The sequence below is a fragment of the Triticum urartu genome, chromosome 1A, assembly GCF_056163025.1.
Source record: "Triticum urartu cultivar PI428250 chromosome 1A, HENAU_Tu73, whole genome shotgun sequence".
NCBI lineage: Eukaryota > Viridiplantae > Streptophyta > Magnoliopsida > Poales > Poaceae > Triticum > Triticum urartu.
In genome coordinates, this window is record NC_141873.1 from 329,499,561 (window position 1) to 329,521,682 (window position 22,122).

The following is a 22,122-nucleotide window of genomic DNA, read 5'->3' on the forward strand; positions in this document are numbered from 1 at the left end:
ATCAGCCTCCGGTTCGAGCCGGACATAATTCGGTTGTGAGCCTCCCGCTAAAGATAGTGCTCTTAACGAGTTTAGCACATCGCCCAGGGGCGAGTGCCAAAAGATGTTCGCGTCGTGGAATTTGGTGATCGATGACCGATCATGTTCGACATGCGTGGATGCACATAGTTCGGAACTTATAACCGGAAATGAGTCCGTAGCCTCGGAGACACACATGTTACTTGAAGTTAAGTCTGTGTGCGGCTCCAACACCATGGAGTCTGCGGCCTCCATGGCGGGATTGAGCTTCTTCTCCTCGGATGGCGCGACCTGCTCCGGATCTAAGGCCAGAGCGGTTTCAGGTGCGATTTCCTGGGTATGGCCCGATGAAAGATCTAAGTCACGTTCATCGTGGCGGCTGGGGACGGCTGTCGTGGTCTCGAATCTGTCGAAGATCAAGTCTCCACGGATATCCGCGACATAGTTTAGGCTTCCAAATCTGACCTGGTGGCCAGGGGCGTAGCGATCTGCTCCAGATGGCCAAGCGAGTTGGCCCGCAGTGCAAAGCCGCCGAACACGAAGATCAGTCCGGGGAGGAAGACTTCTCCTTGGATAGCATCATTGTAGATGATTGAAGGAGCCATCAAACCTTTTGAGGACAGCACAGTGGAACTCTCAATGAAAGCACCAATGTCGGTGTCAAAACCGGCGGATCTCGGGTAGGGGGTCCCGAACTGTGCGTCTAGGATCGATGGTAACAGGAGACAGGGGACACAATGTTTACCCAGGTTCGGGCCCTCTCAATGGAGGTAATACCCTACTTCCTGCTTGATTGATCTTGATGAATATGAGTGTTACAAGTGTTGATCTACCACGAGATCGTAATGACTAAACCCTAAAAGTCTAACCTGACTATGATTATCCGGGGTTCAGATCTATCTACGGACCTAGCCCTCCGGTTTATATAGACACGGGAGGGATCTAGGGTTACACAAGGTCAGTTACAGAGAAAGGAATCTTCAAAGTTGGTCGCTAAGCTTGCCTTCCACGCCAAGGGGAGTCATATCCGGACACGGGTAGAGTCTTCGGTCTTTGTATCCTTACGGCCCATCAGTGCGGCCCATATCCAATAGATCGGACACCCGAGGACCCCTTAGTCCAGGACTCCCTCACCATCTCTAAAAAAACTACTAAAAAATTATCCGTTTTGTGTGCCTGGATCGTTCATGGAACGGCAGGAGGTAGTCGGTATCTTCCATGCTAAGCGGGTTATTCTCAGGTCGAGTGTTTATTCACTCGCCATCGCACGAGAAAAGGGCGGTAATAGGGATGCCCAGTCCCAAACTACAAAATACAAAAAGAGTTAATCACTCGAATAATCAAATAAAAACTCCCAATGGAGTCAAAACCTTTACTATTATTGCTTGGGAACCGCCACTAGCCTATTTAACATGGGAGATATTGATAACTGATAGCCATGAAGTAACTGAGAAGGGTGCATGTCTCAAAATAATCATTTATCTCTGTTTTAAAAACTTGAGCTCTTGCACCTCTGCAAATCACTGCTTCCTTCTGCGAAGGGACTTTCTATTTACTTTTATGTTGTGTCATCACCTTCTAAAACAAGTGCTAGAAACTGAGAGAGCACAGCTGTCATGATTTATGCATTGTGTGTAGCTAATGCTCGGTGTATCATGACTGGATCTTTTCAATCATGAATTACAATGTTTAGTCGCTACTTGGACTTTGGAGGTGTTCTGCATTTATGTTTTGCGGTCTCAGAAAGGGCTAGTGAGATACCACTACTGTCATATTATATCATGGTTGTTTTGACAACATGTTGCCATTTGAGATCTCTTATTATTGCTCGCTAGCTGATTCTGTCACTGATATGAGTTAATATAATCTTTATAGTTATTGTCGGCATGGTTAGTTATAATGTTGGCTGAAAACCTGGGTGCTGTTTAAGCCTATTTATGCAAACAAGAGCAAAAGAGTTGGTAATTTTTTTTCTTTTTCACTTTCAATTTATCAACTGAATTTCTTGAGGACACGCAAAGGTTTAAGCTTGGGGGAGTTCATACGTCTCCAACGTATCTACTTTTCCTAACGTTTTTCCTCTTGTTTTGGACTCTCATTTGCATGATTTGAATGAAACTAATCCTGGACTGACGTTGTTTTCAGCAGAACTACCATGGTGTTGTTTTTGTGCAGAAATAAAAGTTCTCAAAATGGAACGAAACTTTGCAAGGAATTTTTATATAATATATAAGAATTTTTGGAGCCAAGACCTACCGGAGAGGGGCCCCTAAGTGGGCACAACCCACCAGGGTGCACCCCCCTCTCGTGGCGCGCCAAGGTGGGTTGTCCCCACCTGGTGGCTCCGCAGAGCCTGAAACCGACGCTATAAAATCCTATTTCTGGAGAAAAAATCAGGGAGAAATAATTATCGTGATCCATGAGATGGAGCCGTGATAACCCACAAGTATAGGGGGTCGCAATAGTTTTAGAGGGTAGAGTATTCAACCCAAATTTATTGATTCGACACAAGGGGAGCCAAAGAATAATCTCAAGTATTAGCAGTTGAGTTGTCAATTCAACCACATCTAGAAACTTAATATCTGCATTAAGGTATTTAGTAGCAAAGTTATATGATAGTAGTGGTAACAATAGCAAAAGGTAACGGTGGCAAAATTAATATTTTGGGGTTTTATAGTGATGGTAACAGTAGCAACGGAAAAGTAAATAAGCGAAGAAACATATATGGAAAGCTCGTAGGCAATTGATCGGTGATGGAGAATTACGCCGGATGTGATCGATCATGTAACTGTCATAACCTAGGGTGACACAGAACTAGCTCCAGTTCATCAATGTAATGTAGGCATGTATTCCGAATATAGTCATACGTGCTTATGGAAAAGAACTTGCATGACATCTTCTATCCTACCCTCCCATGGCAGCGGGGTCCTATTGGAAACTAAGGGATATTAAGGCCTCCTTTTAATAGAGTACGGACCAAAGCATTAACACATGGTGAATACATGAACTCCTCAAACTACGGTCATCACCGGTAAGTATCCCGATTATTGTCACTTCGGGGTTAACGGATCATAACACATAATAGGTGACTATATACTTGCAAGATAGGATCAAGAACTCTCATATATTGATGAAAACATAATAGGTTCAGATCTGAAATCATGGCACTCGGGCCCTAGTGACAAGCATTAAGCATAGCAAAGTCATAGCAACATCAATCTCAGAACATAGTGGATACTAGGGATCAAACCCTAACAAAACTAACTCGATTACATGATAAATCTCATCCAACCCATCACCGTCCAGCAAGCCTACGATGGAATTACTCACGCACGGTGGTGAGCATCATGAAATTGGTAATGGAGGAAGGTTGATGATGACGATAGCGATGGATTCCCCTCTCCGGAGCCCCGAACAGACTCCACATCAGCCCTCCCGAGAGAGTTTAGGGCTTGGCGGCAGCTCCGTATCGTAAAACGTGATGAATCCTTCTCTCTAAAATTTTTCTCCCTGAAAGTGAATATATGGAGTCAGGGTTGAGGTCGGTTGAGCATCAGGGGGACCACGAGGCAGGGGGCGCGCCCAGGGGGTAGGGCGCGCCCCCCACCCTCGTGGACATGGTGTGGGCCCCCTGACGTGGATCTTTCTTCCAGTATTTTTATATATTCCAAAATAATTCTCCCTTGATTTTCAGGTCATTTTGAGAACTTTTATTTCTGCACAAAAATAACACCATGGCAATTCTGCTGAAAACAGCGTCAGTCCGGGTTAGTTCCATTCAAATCATGCAAGTTAGAGTCCAAAACAAGGGCAAGGTGTTTGGAAAAGTAGATACGACGGAGACGTATCAACTCCCCCAAGCTTAAACCTTTGCTTGTCCTCAAGCAATTCAGTTGATAAACTGAAAGTGATAAAGAAAAGCTTTTACAAACTCTGCTTGCTCTTGTTGTTGTAAATATGTAAAGCCGGCATTCAAGTTTTCAGCAAAGATTATGAACAAACCATATTCACAATAACACTTAGGTCTCATGTTTACTCATACAAATGGCATAAGCAACTAGCGAGCAATAATAATAATTCTCGGATGACAACACTTTCTCAAAATAATCATAATATGATATAACTGGATGGTATCTCGCTAGCCCTTTCTGAGACCACAAAACATAAATGCAGAGCACCTTTAAAGATCAAGGACTGACTGGACATTGTAATTCATGGTAAAAGAGATCTAGTCATACTCAATGTAAACTAATAGTAATGGATGCAAATGACAGAGGTGCTCTCCAACTGGTGCTTTTTCATAAGAGGATGATGACTCAGCATAAAAGTAAATAGATAGGCCCTTCGCAGAGGGAAGCAGGGATTTGTAGAGGTACCAGAGCTCGGTTTTGAAATAGATATGAATAATATTTTGAGCGGTATACTTTCATTGTCAACATAACAACTAAGAGATCTCGATATCTTCCATGCTACACACATTATAGGCGGTTCCCAAACAGAATGGTAAAGTTTATACTCCCCCTCCACCAACAAGCATCAATCCATGGCTTGCTCGAAACAACGAGTGACTCCAACTAACAAGAGTCCCGGGGGAGTTTTGTTTGCAGTTATTTTGATTTGATTTGCATAAAGCATGGGACTGGGCATCCCGGTGACCAGCCATTTTCTCGTGAGTGAGGAGCGGAGTCCACTCCTCTTGAGAATAACCCGCCTAGCATGGAAGATACAGACAACCCTAGTTGATACATGAGCTATTCGAGCATACAAAATATAATGTTTGTTTGAAGGTTTAGAGTTTGGCACATACAAATTTACTTGGAATGGCAGGTAGATACCGTATATAGGTAGGTATGGTGGACTCATATGGAATAACTTTGGGATTTATGGAATTGGATGCACAAGCAGTATTCCCGCTTAGTACAAGTGAAGGCTAGAAAAAGACTGGGAAGTGACCAGCTAGAGAGCGACAACAGTCATGAACATGCATTAAAATTAATCAACACCGAATGCAAACATGAGTAGGATATAATGCACCATGGACATAAATATCATAGAGGCTATGTTGATTTTTGTTTCAACTACATGCGTGAACATGTGCCAAGTCAAGCCACTCGAATCTTTCACAAGAGGATACCACCCTATCATACCACATCACAACCATTTTAATAGCATGTTGGCACGCAAGGTAAACCATTACAAGCTCCTAGCTAATTAAGCATGGCATAAGCAACTACAATCTCTAATTGTCATTGCAAATATGTTTCTTTCATAATAGGCTGAATGAGGAATGATGAACTAGTCATATTTACAAAAACAAGAGAGGTTGAGTTCATACCAGCTTTTCTCATCTCCTTAAGTTCATCATGTAATCATCATTATTGCCTTTCACTTGCACGACTGACTGGTGAGGATAATAATAGTAGTGCACGTGCACTGGACTAAGATGGAATCTACAAGCATTCAATTCAAGAGAGAAGACAAGGTAATATGGGCTCTTTGTTAGATCAACAATAATGCATATGAGAGCCACTCAACATTTTCATTATGGTCTTCTTCTCTTGACCCCCAAAGAACAAGAAAAGAAATAAAACTATTTACACGGGAAAGCTCCCAACAAGCAAAAGAAGAACGAGAAATCTTTTTGGGTTTTCTTTTTAATTACTACTACTATAACATGAAAAGTAAACTAGCTAAAAGCTACAACTAATTTTTTTTTGTTTTTTTCTTAAGGTTTGTCAAACACACAAGAAGAAAGCATAAAAGGGAAATAAACTAGCATGGATAATTCAGAAAACAGACAAAAATTACTATTTTTCCTTTATTTAATATAAATAACAGAAAGTAAAAAGAGGGTATAGAGAGTTGTGTTTTCTAAATTCATCCATCTCATGCTCATCAAAAGGAATCCACTAACAAGGTTGATCAGGTCTTGTTAACAAACTCATTTCGAATAACATGACACCGGGGAATTTTCGAATAACACTAGGTTACCTCAATGGGGGTATGCACATCCCCAACAATAAGAATATCATATTTCTTCTTGATAGTAGGAAGAGGAAATTCAAAACCTCCAATAGTGATTGTTGAAAATTTTCCAATAGAATTAATATTGTGGACTTGAGGTTGTTTCCTCAGAAAGGTGTACCGTATGCTCATTACCATGAACATGAAAAGTGGCATTGCCTTTGGTGCAATCAATAACAGCCCCTGTAGTATTCAAAAAGGGTCTTCCAAGAATAATAGACATACTATCGTCCTCGGGAATATCAAGAATAACAAAGTCCGTTAAAATAGTAACGTTTGCAACCACAACAGGCACATCCTCTTAAATACCGACAGGTATAGTAGTTGATTTGTCAGCCATTTGCAAAGATATTTTAGTAGGTGTCAACTTATTCAAATCAAGTCTATGATATAAAGAGAGAGGAATAACACTAACACCGGCTCCAAGATCACATAAAGCGGTTTTAACATAGTTTCTTTTAATGAAGCACGGTATAGTTGGTACTCCTGGATCTCCAAGTTTCTTTGGTATTCCACCCTTAAAAGTATAATTAGCAAGCATGGTGGAAATTTCAGTTTCGGTATCTTTCTTTTATTAGTAACAATTTCCTTCATATATTTAGCATAAGGATTCATTTTAAGCATATCAGTCAAATGCATACGCAAAAAGATTGGTCTAATCATTTCAGCAAAGCGCTCGAAATCCTCAGTGTCCTTTTTCTTGGAAGGTTTAGGAGGAAAAGACATGGGTTTCTGAACCCATGGTTCTCTTTCTTTACCGTGCTTCCTAGCAACAAAGTCTCTCTTATCATAACATTGATTCTTTGATTGTGGGTTATCAAGATCAACGACAGGTTCAATCTCTACATCATTGTCATTGCTAGGTTGAGCATCAACATGAACATCATCATTAACATTATCACTAGGTTCATGTTCATTACCAGATTGTGTTTTAGCATCGGAGATAGAAATATTATTGGGATTCTCAGGTGTGTCAATAACAGGTTCACTAGAAGCATGCAAAGTCCTATCATTTTTCTTTTTCTTCCTTTTAGAAGGACTAGGTGCATCAATATTATTTCTCTGAGAATACTGCTCAATTCTCTTAGGATGGCCCTCAGGATACAAAGGTTCCTGAGTCACTTTACCTCCTCTAGTTGCGACTCTAACAGCAAAGTCATTATTTTTACTATTCAATTCATTGAGAAAATCATTCTGAGCTTTAAGTACTTGTTCTACTTGAGTGGTAACCATAGAAGCATGTTTACTAATAAGTTTAAGTTCACCTTTAACATTAGCCATATAATCACTCAAGTGTTCAATAATATAAGCATTTTGTTCCAATTGTCTACCAACATAAGCATTGAAATCTTCTTGCTTAACCATAAAGTTATCAAATTCATCCAAACATTGTCTAGCAAACTTAGCATGAGGGATTTCAGCTTTATCATATCTATAGAGAGAATTTACCTTTACTACATGTGTTGGGTTATCAAGACCGTGTGTTTATTCAACAGGTGATGAATTAAGACCATGTATTTCTTCAATAGGTGGTAAATTCTTAACATCTTCAGCTTTAATACCCTTTTCTTTCATAGATTTCTTCGCCTCTAGCATATCTTTAGGACTGAGAAATAGAATACCCCTTTTCTTCGGAGTTGGCTTAGGAGTTGGTTCAGGAAGGGTCCAATTATTTTCATTAGTCAACATATTATTCAATAGAATTTTAGCTTGATCAACAGTTCTTTCCTTGAAAACACAACCAGCACAACTATCCAGGTAATCTCTGGAAGCATCAGTTAGTCCATTATAAAAGATATCAAGTATTTCATTTTTCTTGAGAGGATGATCAGGCAAAGCATTAAGTAATTGGAGAAGCCTCCCCCAAGCTTGTGGGAGACTCTCTTCAATTTGCACAAAATTATACATTTCCCTTAAAGCAGCTTGTTTCTTATGAGCGGGGAAATATTTAGCAAAGAAGTAGTAAATCATATCATGGGGATATGCACACAACCAGGATCAAGAGAATTAAACCATATCTTAGCATCACCCTTTAATGAGAATGGAAATAATTTAAGGATATAATAATAGCGAGTGTTCTCATCATTAGTGAACAGGGTAGCTATATCATTAATTTAGTAAGATGTGCCACAATAGTTTCACATTCATAGCCATAGAAAGGATCGGATTCAATCAAAGTTATTAACTCAGGATCGACAGAGAAATCATAATCCTTATCAGTAACAAAGATAGGTGAAGTAGCATAAGTAGGATCATATTTCATTCTAGCATTTAGAGATTTTTCTTTCAGCTTAGCTAATAGTTTCTTAAGATCACTTCTATCATCGCAAGCAAGAAAGTCTCTAGCAGTTTCTTCATCCATAACATAACCCTCAGGAACAACAGGCAATTCATATCTAGGGGGAGAATCTTCATCATCACTTTCATCAATATTATCAGTTTCAATAATTTCATTCTCTCTAGCCCTAGCATGTTGTTCATCAAGAAATTCACCAAGTGGCACAGTAGTATCAAGCATAGAAGTAGTTTCATCATAAGTATCATGCATAGCAGAAGTGGCATCATCAATAACATGCGACATATCAGAATTAACAGCAGAAGCAGGTTTAGGTGTCGCAAGCTTACCCAAAACAGAAGGTGAATCAAGTGCAGAGCTAGATGGCAGTTCCTTACCTCCCCTCGTAGTTGAGGGATAAATCTTGGTTCTTGGATCTTTCAAGTTCTTCATAGTGATAAACAGATATTAATCCCAGGTGACTCAAAGAATAGAGCTATGCTCCTCAGCAACGGTGCCAGAAAATAGTCTTGATAACCCACAAGTATAGGGGATCGCAACAGTTTTCGAGGGTAGAGTATTCAACCCAAATTTATTGATTCGACACAAGGGGAGCCAAAGAATATTCTCAAGTATTAGCAGCTGAGTTGGCAATTGAACCACACCTGGAAACTTAATATCTACAACAAGGTATTTAGTAGAAAAGTAATATGATAGTGGTGGTAACGATAGCAAAAGGTAATGGTGGAAAAAGTAATATTTTGGGTTTTATAGTGATGGTAACAGTAGCAACGGAAAAGTAAATAAGCGAAGAACAATATATGGAAAGCTCGTAGGCAATGGATCGGTTATGGAGAATTATGCCGGATGCGGTCGATCATATAACAGTCATAACCTAGGGTGACACAGAACTAGCTCCAGTTCATCAATGTAATGCAGGTATGTATTCCGAATATAGTCATACGTGCTTATGAAAAAGAACTTGCATGAAATCTTTTGTCCTACCCTCCCGTGGCAGCAGGGTCCTATTGGAAACTAAGGGATATTAAGGCCTCCTTTTAATAGAGTACCGGACCAAAGCATTAACACATGGTGAATACATGAACTCCTCAAACTACGGTTATCACCAGTAAGTATCCCGATTATTGTCACTTCGGGGTTAACGGATCATAACACATAATAGGTGACTATAGACTTGCAAGATAGGATCAAGAACTCTCATATATTGATGAAAACATAATAGGTTCGGATCTGAAATCATGGCACTCGGGCCCTAGTGACAAGCATTAAGCATAGCAAAGTCACAACAACATCAATCTCAGAACATAGTGGATACTAGGGATCAAACCCTAACAAAACTAACTCGATTACATGATAAATATCATCCAACCCATCACCGTCCAACAAGCCTACGATGGAATTACTCATGCACGGCGGTCAGCATCATGAAATTGGTGATGGAGGAAGGTTGATGATGACGATGGCGACGGATTCTCCTCTCCGGAGCCCCGAACAGACTCCAGATCAGCCCTCCCGAGAGATTTTAGGGCTTGGCGGTGGCTCTGTATCGTAAAACGCGATGAATCCTTCTCTCTGATTTTTTTCTCTCCGAAAGTGAATATATGGAGTCAGGGTTGAGGTCGGTGGAGCATCAGGGGGCCCACGAGGCAGGGGGGCGTGCCCAGGGGGTAGGGCGCCCCCACCCTCATGGATAGGGTGTGGGCCCCCCTGATGTGGATCTTTCTTCCAGTATTTTTTATATATTCCAAAATAATTCTCCCTTGATTTTCAGGTCATTTCGAGAACTTTTATCTCTGCACAAAAATAACACCATGGCAATTCTGCTGAAAACAACGTCAGTCCGGGTTAGTTCCATTCAAATCATGCAAGTTAGAGTCCAAAACAAGGGCAAAAGTGTTTGAAAAAGTAGATACGGCGGAGACGTATCAAGCCGCCGCCAAGCCCCCTGTTCTTCCTCGGGAGGCGGATCTGGTGTCTGTTTGGGGCTCCGGAGAGGGGGATCTTCGTTCTTCATCATCACAAACCCTTCTCCATTGCTAATTCCATGATGCTCCTCACCGGGAGTGAGTAATTCCTTCGTAGGCTCGCTGGTTGGTGAGGAGTTGGATGAGATTCATCATGTAATCGAGTTTAGTTTTGTTAGGGCTTGATCCCTAGTATCCGCTATGTTCTTAGATTGATGTTGCTATGACTTTGCCATGCTTAATGCTTGTCACTTTGGGCCTGGGTGCCATGATTTAAGATCTGAACCGTTTATGTTATCACCATTATATTCATGTTCTAGATCCGATCTTGCAAGTTATAGTCACCTACTACGTGTTATGATCCGGTAACCCCGGAGTGACAATAACCGGGACTTCTTCCGGTGATTACCGTAGTTTGAGGAGTTCATGTATTCACTATGTGTTAATGCTTTGTCCCGGCTCTCTACTAAAAGGAGGCATTAATATCCCTTAGTTTCCAATATGGACCCCGCTGCTACTGGAAGATAGGACAAAAGATGTCATGCGGGTTCTTTTAATAAAGCATGTATGACTATTTACGGAATACATGCCTACATTATATCGATGAACTGGAGCTAGTGCCATATCGCCCTAGGTTATAACTGTCTGATGATGAATATCATCCAACAAGCCACCGATCCAATGCCTACTGTCGGTGTCAAAACCGGCGGATCTTGGGTAGGGGTCCCGAACTGTGCGTCTAGGATCAATGGTAATAGGAGGCATGGGACACGATGTTTACCCAGGTTCGGGCCCTCTTGATGGCGGTAATACCCTACGTCCTGCTTGATTGATATTGATGATATGAGTATTACAAGAGTTAATCTACCACGAGATCGTAGAGGATAAACCCTAGAAGCTAGCCTATGGTATGATTGTTGTATATATCTATCGACTAGCCTGGCCTCGGTTTATATAATGCACCAGAGGCCTAGGATAACAAGAGTCCTAGCCGAATACGCCGGTGGGGAGGAGTCCTTGTCTTGATCACCAAGTCTTGTGGAATCTTCCATGTATGCGGCAGCTGTCCGAACTGGCCCATGAATATACGGCCATGGGGGTCCTCGGCCCAATCTAACACATTGGGAGATGACGTGGTGAGTACCCCCTAGTCCAGGACATCGTCAGTAGCCCCCTGAACCGGTCTTCAAGTTAGGGACGCTCCTCGATTCTTCCGAACTGTTCTTCATCTTCGGTTGTCGGTCTTGAAAACTGGTTCAACAAATCTTCTCATCTTCGATCTTGAGGATCGTCGAAATGCATTCGATGAGTTTATACGTCGGGTATCCGAGGAGCCCCTTTAAGTTTCCGGCCTTTATCAATGCCTTATTATTTTTATGCCACACCTCGGGTTTGAAGTTGTTCCCGGGAGGTAGTGTCCTCTTGCGTCCAAGCTCTAACACCGGACTGCATTCGAGGTATCTTTTGCAGCCGAGCACCAGTGCCGGACTGCTTTCGAGCTCTAATGCTGAAATGTATCCGAGCTCCAATTGCCGGACTGTGTCCAAGCTCCAACGCCGGACTATATCCAAGATGTCATGGATCATTTTGGTCCAAAAAAAGGACTTTAGCCGAGCTTAATGCCGGAAATGCTCTCTATGGAGCCAGCCACTAGCGCCCGAGCTTTATGCCGGACTGCTTCTGAGGTGGTGCACCACCCCGACTGTGGGCCGATTTTTTGTCAATATTTTTATTGGTGCACTTTATTCTCTGCCGAGATATATAGCCAGTAGCCCTCAAGGTGTGTATCGATCTAAAACCCGAGATGCACCTAAAGGATGACATAAGACCACTGATCCCAGTAGCCGCTGAGACTCAGGTTGATTTGCAAAATTGGCCTGAGGATCAAGTCCTAGCTCGGCAGAATACTTCGGGACACAAAAAGCGGCGTGCTCAGTCCTCGAGACTCAGGTTGGGTGCGGCCGATCCACCTGAGGATCATAATCTCCTCGGAAACTGTATTGCACTTAAAATTTTCTGCATTGGACAGGCAATGCAGTAGCCCCCGAGATACTGGTCGGGTGGCAACACCAGATCAGGGGATCGATGTGCCCCTTTAATATTTGTAAATAATAAGCCCGAAGCCCAATAGCCCCAGAGCCTTAATGCGGGCACGGGTGGCCGAATTAAGGATCGATATCCATAGTAAAATCACAAATTATGTGTAATGACTCTATGTATCCAAGTACTTTACATCCTTAATGCTCGGATCCGCATTGTACAAAACTTTGTTGACCGGCCATCAGCTTCCACCTCCTCGGCTAGTAGCCGAGGAGTGTTTGTCCTACTTTATAAAGCCTTTATGAGGGCAAAGATTTACGACAAACAAGGCAATCTGTCCATACGGTTTTATAAACAAAGGTACGCAGAGAGATATGTTATATTACTGTTTAACATAAGAAATGTCTTCCAAAGAAAATAGTCCCGCTATCGGTTCCTTTCTTTGGGTTGTCATGCTAAGCATGATCATGAAACCTCAGCTCTAATGTAAGAGCAAAATATCGAGGATTTAGTTTGGGAGGCCAGTTAATAGCCCCCGGTAGTGTTCGGCGACAGTCGAGGTCAAGCCGTAAACACTTCAGCCATTGTCATGAATGGCCCGTCATTTAACACTGTCATCGGATTGCTGACCAGTTTACGCTTATTGTGACAGTCAGTTTTCGGCTTTCTCCACTGAGGTGCTTAACCGTGTGAGCTGGAAGCACAATCGCAGTGGTTCTCCCTTTGCACACCTAGCCGAACAAAGCAGAACATAGGAGGCAAGCGCAGGAGCCGGGCAACCCAACTATTGACCGAAGACACAATTCGAAACCAATGCATATATAGTGAGATCCGAGAATGTTTTTGCCGAATCTATAAAGGTGTCCGGCATTGCACTGTGAGACTTGTGCTGGAAACACACAAATAGTTTAAAAAAGTGCCAAAAAGCTTGGAAAGCCAAAAAAGACAGTAAAACATGACGTCCGAACAAGATCAAGTGTTTGGTGCCAATCCGAAAATTGGAAGAGAAAGAAAATATTGTGCTTCTGTTGTGTTTTGACAACGACCAAGAAGAAAACACATTTACAGCTCATATATAAATTTTAAGATCCCCCAAGTGACTTGGGTAAGAATTTTATGTATAATGATTGTATGTACCGAAGTACTTATATCATATTTGTGTTCACCCGAACTTTAAATGCGTCTTAATCGACCGTCGGCTTCTCCCTCTTCGGCCAAGGGCCGAAAAATGTCATGTACTCCGGCTGTCGAGAGTATCAACGGTGTTTCCGATGACCAGACAATCAGGCCATAAGGCTGTAACAGACAAAGCGCGCTCAGGGAACTTATGCTATATTACTAACGAAGTGTAAGAAGCATCTTCGAAGAAAATAGTACCCCCACCGATACCTTTCTTCGGTGCTCATTATTACTATGAGACGTGTGCAATAGATTTTTGTACTCATGAGTTCCGTTGTGTGCCATCCATGATTGAAAACAATAAGAGCGCTAGCTTTCGGCTTCACCCAGTCTGAGGTCAGAGCCCGGATGATCCGATCATGACAATCGCAGAGGTGCTCCCTTTACTCCCTAGCCGAACAATCGGGAACGTAGGAGTAAGCACAGGAGCCAGGCAACCCAGCATGCAAATCGCTTAGGTCAATATGGTGCATATTGTGGCGTAATACACGAACAAGGAACGAAGCCGTACAAGTATAATCATATGCATCAGGAAAAGCTCCATCAAGGGAGCCCCCAAGTAAACGAGGTATTTGAATTCGTGTGTCACAAACAAAGTTTTGACAAGGAGATTCTCTACAAGCAACTTTTTTTCATAAAGGTATAATGCTTGGTCGAACTGAACACAAGTTAGAAATTTAAAACTTTGAGCATGAAGGCAACTTAGCTGGTTAATGTGTTCGGTATTGATGACGCGGCCCGAGCTTGATGCGGGACAAGGTTCCATCCCCCAAGCCGGTCCCAAGGTGGCGGAGCAAAGAGCTCGGCACTCCGAAGTGGTGACATAGCACGGTCAATGTGGGCCGACAGAGTGATGCCGAAGTCCCTGGTATGGGGTAATGGAGTGTTGACGAAGACCCCCGTCCAGCCGAGGTGACGTGGTATGTCAGTACGCCGGGTTGACGATACTGCCCAACCCGGATCATTTTCCTATGCACAAAAAATAGTGCAAACCGGAGATAATAGTAATAATATTAATTAGAAAAATCGTTGCATAATAAATAATTTATGCAAAGTGGGTAATAAAAGAAATATGGCCTGGCGCCGAAGTCAATGTCGATGCAGGGTTCGGCGTGATGAGGTAAAGGCGTGGCAAAGCCTGAATTCACAGGTCGGTCCGAGTTCCAGATGCGGCGTTCACCGGACCATGTACGGAAACTGACCGAACCACCATGCGACCATCATTAATGCGGCCATCATTTGATAGACCTGTGTACATATGATGAACAAACCAGAGTAATAATTCCTTGGGAAAAATGAACCCAAACAAGCAAAAATACTAGGATTAATAGCACCTGGTTTATTTGTCGTAGCAATCCGAAGAAAGGTGATTCCGAAAATTGGGACTCGATCTGCACACCCATTGCCTGATGGGCGATAAAGCGACGGTATGGCGATACTGGCAAAGGTTGGCTCGCCGAGGCAAAGCCCTCGGTCCAGCTAACGTGACGGAGCTGGTCGGCTAGTGACGCCGAAGTCTCCGGAGTAGGTTGATGAAGAGATGGCGAAGCCCCCGGTCCAGCCAAGATGTCGAAGCCTCGATGTCAGCCGATGACTCAAAGTAGGTCGGCGTGATGGACACCAACTTGAAGAAGAAATAATGCGGCCCTGCCGATGCAGGTCGTGACGTGGTCGATGCCGGCTTGATGAAGTGACCGTGCGGCGATGCCGGTATGCCCGTGTGACGCCCCCGATTCAATCGTACACTCATCATACACGCAAACGTGTACGATTAAGATCAGGGACTCACGGGAAGATATCACAACACAACTCTAACAATAAAATAAGTCATACAAGCATCATATTACAAGCCAAGGGCCTCGAGGGCTTGAATACAAGAGCTCGATCATAGACGAGTCAGCGGAAGCAACAATATCTGAGTACAGACATAAGTTAAACAAGTATGCCTTAAGAAGGCTAGCACAAACTGGGATACAGATCGAAAGAGGCGCAGGCCTCCTGCCTGGGATCCTCCTAAACTACTCATGATCATTGTCAGCGGGCTGCACGTAGTAGTAGGCACCTCCCGAGTAGCAGTAGTCGTCATCGACAATGGCGTCTAGCTCCTGGGCTCCAACGTCTGGTCGCAGCAATCGGGTATAGAAAGGGGGAAAAGAGGGAGCAAAGCAAGCGTGAGTACTCATCCAAAGTACTCGCAAGCAAGGAGCTACACTACATATGTATGCATTGGTATCAAATGGAATAAGGGTATCATATGTGGACTGAACTGCAGAATGCCGGAATAAGAGGGGGATAGCTAGTCCTATCGAAGACTACGCTTCTGGTAACCTCCATCTAGCAGCAGGAGAAAAGAGTAGATGGTAAGTTCACCAAGTATCATCGCATAGCATAATCCTAACCGATGATCCTCCCCTCGTCGCCCTGTGAGAGAGCGATCACCGGTTGTATCTGGCACTTGGAAGGGTGTGTTTTATTAAGTATCCGGTTCTAGCTGTCATAAGGTCAAGGTACAACTCCGGGTCGTCCTTTTACCGAGGGACACGGCTATTCGAATAGATCAACTTCCCTGCAGGGGTGCACCACATAACCCAACATGCTCGATCCCATTTGGCCGGACACACTTTCCTGGGTCATGCCCGGCCTCGGAAGATCAACACGTCGCAGCCCTACCTAGGCACAACAGAGAGGTCAGCACGCCGGTCTAAATCCTATGGCGTAGGGGTCTCGGCCCATCGCCCATTACACACCTGCACGTTGCGTGGGCGGCCGGAGAGCAGACCTAGCAACCTCCATTACAAAGGAAGTTGCGTTATGCGGTCCAGCCCGGCGCGCGCCGCTCTGTCGCTGACGTCACGAAGGCTTCGGTTGATACCACGATGTCGAGTCCCCATAACTGTCCCCGCGTAGATGGTTAGTGCGTATAGGCCAGTGGCCAGACTCAGATCAAATACCAAGATCTCGTTAAACGTGTTATCTTGAAATAACCGCGAACGCTGACCAGGGCCAGGCCCACCTCTCTCCTAGGTGGTCTCAACCTGCCCTTGTCGCTTCGCCACAAAGATCCACACAGAGGGCCGTTGGGACAAAGGTCCTTTTAGCCCCCAATCCATGAATCACTCGCGGGTGCTCCACAAGCCGACCCGTCTTTAGTCACCACATGTATCATGTATAAAGTATATAGTATATACCCGTGATCACCTCCCGAGTGATCACGACCCGATAGTATAGCATGGCAGACGGACAAGAATGTAGGGCCACTAATGATAAACTAGCATCCTATACTAAGCATTAGGATTGCAGGTAAAGGTAACAACAGTAGTGGCAAGGACAGGCTATGCATCAGGATAGGATTAACGGAAAGCAGTAACATGCTACACTACTCTAATGCAAGCAGTATAGAGAAGAGTAGGCGATATCTGGTGATCAAGGGGGGGCTTGCCTGCTTGCTCTGGCAAGAGAGGGGGGTCGTCAACACCGTAGTCGTACTGGGTAGCAGCAGCATCGGTCTCGGTGTCTAGCGAGAGAAGAGGGGGAAGAAACAATAAATATTAAGCAAACAAATGCAGAGCGATGCATGCCATGACAAGTATCGGCGCTAGGGGTGCCCTAACGCGGTACGAGGTGGTACCGGTGAAGGGGGAAAACATCTGGGAAAGTATTCCCGGTGTTTCGTGTTTTCGGACAGATGGACCGGAGGGGGAAAGTTGTGTGTTTGCTATGCTAGGGATGCGTGGCGGACGAACGGGCTGCGTATCCAGATTCGTCTCGTCGTTGTGAGCAACTTTCATGTTGAAAATAATTTAATCCGAGTTACGGATTAAAAGATATGATTTTCTAAAGATTTACTAATTTCTGGAATTTAATTAATCATTCAATTTAATTTTAAATTGGATTAATGACATCAGCATGATGTCATGCTGACATCAGCAGCCAACAGGGGTTTACTAAGTCAAACTGACATGTGGGCCCAATGGGACCCACAGTCATACACTGCTTAGTTAATTAGGGTTAGGTTAACTAATTACTACTTAGTTAGACTAACAGGTTATTTTAGACTAATTAAGTTAATTAATTTAATTAATTAATTTATTATTATTATTATTATTATTATTTTAATTTCTTTTCTTTTTCATCATTTTTTTAAAACGTTTCAGGGGCGGGCCCCATTTGTCATTGGCCCAGGGGGCATAATGGGTTCGGGCGGTGGTTAACGGGGCGGGCGCCAGATGCGGGCGCTCGTGCCCGAGGCCACCAAGGGTGGGAAATACCCGTGCGCCCAGGAGGGCGCGTGCCGGTGGCCACGGCGCGGCTGGAGCCACGGGGGGGGGGGGGGGGGGGGGGGGGACCGGTGACGGCGGCGGAGAGGGGAGTAGGGGCGTGCGGTGGGGCATGGGCGCGTGGAGGCGGAGGGGAGCCGCGCGGCCTAAGGCGGCGGCGAAGAGAGCGCGCGCGGGGTGCGGCCCGGCGCTGCGAGGCGAGGGCCAGTGGGGAGCGGCGCGAGCAAAGCAGAGGCGAGGCCGCGCGCGAGCGCGGGCAAGGCGGTCGGGGCATGGCATGGACACGCGAGGGGCGGCAGGTTGCGCGAGCCGTGTGCCCGCACGAGGCGCGGTGACGAGCGGGGGCTAGGGACGGTGAGCGTAGACAGACGCGGCGGCGGGCGCAAGCGATAGGAGGCGAGGCCACAGCGGGGTGCGGATGACGCGGTCGATGGGAGAGCGGGGACAGGGAGAGAGGGGAGGGCGTGGCCCTCACCACGCGGACGTAGGGACTATGGCAGCGGGTGTCGAGGCGGAGGACAGGGATGCGCGACGAGGTGGCGATGACGACGGGCGACGACGGAGTCGTGGCGGCGCGGGGCTCCGGCGATGTGGTCCTCCAGGCGGCGTCAGGGGCGATGGGCGACGGCATCAAGTCACGGGGAACGGGCATGCGGGAGCAGGGGATCGAACAGGAGTGCCCCTCCTCCGTGCGTCGGCGTGTGTGTGTGTGTGTGTGCGTCGTGGGTGGCGGCGCAGGGAGGGAACGGGGAGAGTGGGGGGATCGTGGGGTGGTTGGGCTAGGGTTTCCCAGGGGTGGGTTAAGTGGGAGGGCGAGGGGGTCGGCTGGGCCGGCCTGGCCGAATGGCCAGCTGGGCCACAAGGCCCACTAGGGAAGGGGGTTTCTATTTTCTATTTTTTTTGTCTTTATTTGTTTTGTTAGTTCTTTTTCTTATTTTTCTTTCTGTTTTAATTCAATTTAAAATATTTATGCATCCTGTAAAAATGTGTTTCCTTCACCTTAAATACCTAGGCATTATTTGGCACACTCCGAACATTTTAGTTTTGATGTTTAAAAACTTTTATCGTTTGGCATATTTTGAATTTGAATTCTGAACCGGTTTTGAACTAACGCGAGATTAGCAACAGTAACAGAGGTGACGTGGCATCATTAGCAGAGTTTCACTGTAGCTTAATTATCCGGGCGTCACAATTCTCCTCCACTACAAGAAATCTCGTCCCGAGATTTAAGAGGTAGTGAAATGGGGAAGGTTTGGTAACGAATCTAGCGGGTCTTCTCATCCTGGCTTGCTCTTCTCGAAGAGGCCGGTCCAATACATTGATGTCTTCATTCCTCTGCTTTAGGTCATCATGATGAAGTCGGCATCCTTTTTTCAGGAACTCCATCGTACTTACGAAAGAATAAGGGGGTATTCCGGGAGAATGGACCTCTCCAAGGTTGACTATCTGGTAGATAACATCATGGAAGCTGGCGGAAAGTAACTCTCGAATTGAAACTTTAATAAAATATCGAGAATAATGTAAGGAGGTACCATGAGAAGCTTTAAACGGATAGGCAATCATTCGATGTCTGAAACAACATGCGAAAGGGGTCCAGAGCAATGAGATTGAGTATTGCGTTTGTTACCAGAATAGATCACTAGGACGGTGGCCCGTGAATTACATACGAGGCCCCATGCGAGGAATAACTTTGGGAACAGGGGGTGTACAAGAGAGTCAGGTTTCGATCTTGTGGAACTGTGGGTTATGGGCCCACCATGTAGGTTAAAGGTAGAAGGGGCGACGACATCTTGCACGGTCATGATAGCAAGACATGTCAGAGGGTATGCTATCAGTTATGTTGGCAACAATGTCGATACCAAGGGCGAGGGACGAAGAGAACCATTTTCCTGCTCGTTGAACGAGGCGGACCAATAGGCAAAGTTCTCGTCCATCGATGGCTACCGGAATGTCATCAACAATAGTAATAGGGTCTTGCCGACAGAATTGTACAACGAGGTGTTTACATAAGCAGGAGAATATTACTGCTTAGATCATATAGATCACAAGAAAGGTTAAACCAAACAATGGAAAGGAAAATATGATTTCAGGGGTATTTCCTTCCCAAGGTCAAGCAGAGCATGATATGCATGACAGGATATAATTGTATAAAACCCTTTAGGAAAGGGGAGAGAAATTTCATGACATTACCCATACAACGATGTTTGGATAATTGATAAAGGAAATTTAGCATTTTGAAGATCGAAGTACCAATGACATGCTTCGAGATAGCATTGACATGGCCTTCAAGCAAAGGTCAAACTTTGGATACACAAGCATCCATCAGGAACAACTTATAGAATAAGCCTTACAATTTCCTAATGGAAGAATGGCTAACCTTGCTAAAAAGGGAACTATAACAATAGGTCCTTCGGCCAGGTGTGCTAGGCATGACATCATCTTACCGGATCATATAAAGACCAATGTTATAACTCTTGGAAATATGTCCCAATCATCATATCTGACCGAGATCCTGATCTGATTGGTGCCAGGATACCTCAGACTCATGATGCCCGAGAAGGAAAGGGGGCAAACACAATTTGACGAGATGGAGTTGCAAGATTCTCGGGAAATGGACTATGGAAGTAGGTCCCGAAACCAGAGTGCAGCATTAAACCAAGGAGAGGATGAGGAGGTGGCTGATGGACTCAACGACATATCATCGAGAATTCCAAAAAGATGGATTTCCACAATTATGTGAACAAGGAGATAACATTTGTCAGATCAAATGATATAATGAAGTATGCTCGAGGAAAACATACACAATTAAACATTGGTTGAAGGTGCGCCCGAAATATGGGTTGGGTTGCACGACCAATGTCAGAATGGTGATTCAATAATCAATAGTCAAAGAATGAATGGCCGGCCATTAACTTCAAAGCAATAGGATTGCTAGAAGGGCAGAATCCAAACAGCACCGTTCACTTGTTGGTACCCCGTTTGGAATCAACTCGAGGACCAAGAAGAATGATGATAGGGAGAAGTATCACTATACCAAGAATTCTTAAGAGGTGGAGCAATCCTCACAACATCCTTGACATAAAAGATAGTACTACTTCAAGGTAGAACAAAATACAAGCTGGAAAGCAAGGATCTCAAAGTATAGCACCAAACATGAATAAGTTTGTGTTGGAGGGAAGTCAATAAAGTGGTCGATGATAACACAAATCATCGAGGGAAGGGATGGTATTTCTCTTCATGAATTCAATTGATATCCTGGAAGAGCTCAGAATGCTGATGATGATCAGGACACATTAGTCGAGGGTTTCAAGATGTAATCGTTCGACGATGACATCAAGTCAAAGGAATGGTGAAGCGAAAGGTTATTGGAACCAAGGGTACGACACAAACTCTAAACCAAGCTCGATGTTCAAGGCAAAATGATATGATGAGGAAGATCGTTGTAAGCTTAGCTCATCGTCAAAAATTATGCTCCGGGAATAAGGACCAGGTAGCACAGTTAAAATCATCACAGTAATGATATAGCCAAATAGGGTAGGAAGGACATGATCGGGTACAAACTCGTAAGCAGAGAAGATTTATAATAGTTGTTGAACCGTAGTGTGGACTCGGTTCCGTTATCGGTCTTTGAGTGTTTAATAACTCATAGCCCATGAAAAATTGGAATCAGTGAGGAATAATACTTGATGAAGGCTCATAATAAGCAACATGGTTCGGTGATATTATCGAGATACCAGAGGGTAATACGTGGAGGTAGAGCAACATAGAGGGTTGACAAGTGTATTGATCTGTAAAAGACAAGTACTTTAACTTGCCCGAGAAAAGGAATCAAGGAATATCAATATGGCCGAAACCATAGTTGCAAGGGATCCAATTCAAAGACACCCGAAGAATTATCCAACTGATTAAAAGTTTTGCAAGAAGCTTCCATGATAAGTTCCACATCGAGTCCATGGGCATGAACACTAAGTTCAAGGTCGACTCCCACTTCTTCAATGCATAACCTTCCATTCACGTCTCGCTTTCAAAGAAGTTGTAGTGTTGAAAATTTAATTGGCATAACACTAGAAGAGTATGACTCGTGAAAAACTTTCGAGTCCATGCGGTTTAGGGAAGGCATAGGTTCAACCCATCAGGGCACCTTAGGAACATATAACACAAACTTCAGGAGTAATTAACACAAGTTCAAAAGTAAAGCATGTTTGACAAAAGGAAATGATACAATTTACCGAAGGAAATATGTATCAAGGGAGGAGCGCACGAGATTTTCAATATGAAGGACATTGCCAGATAATAATTCAACAAAGGATTCAGCGGTCCTCAA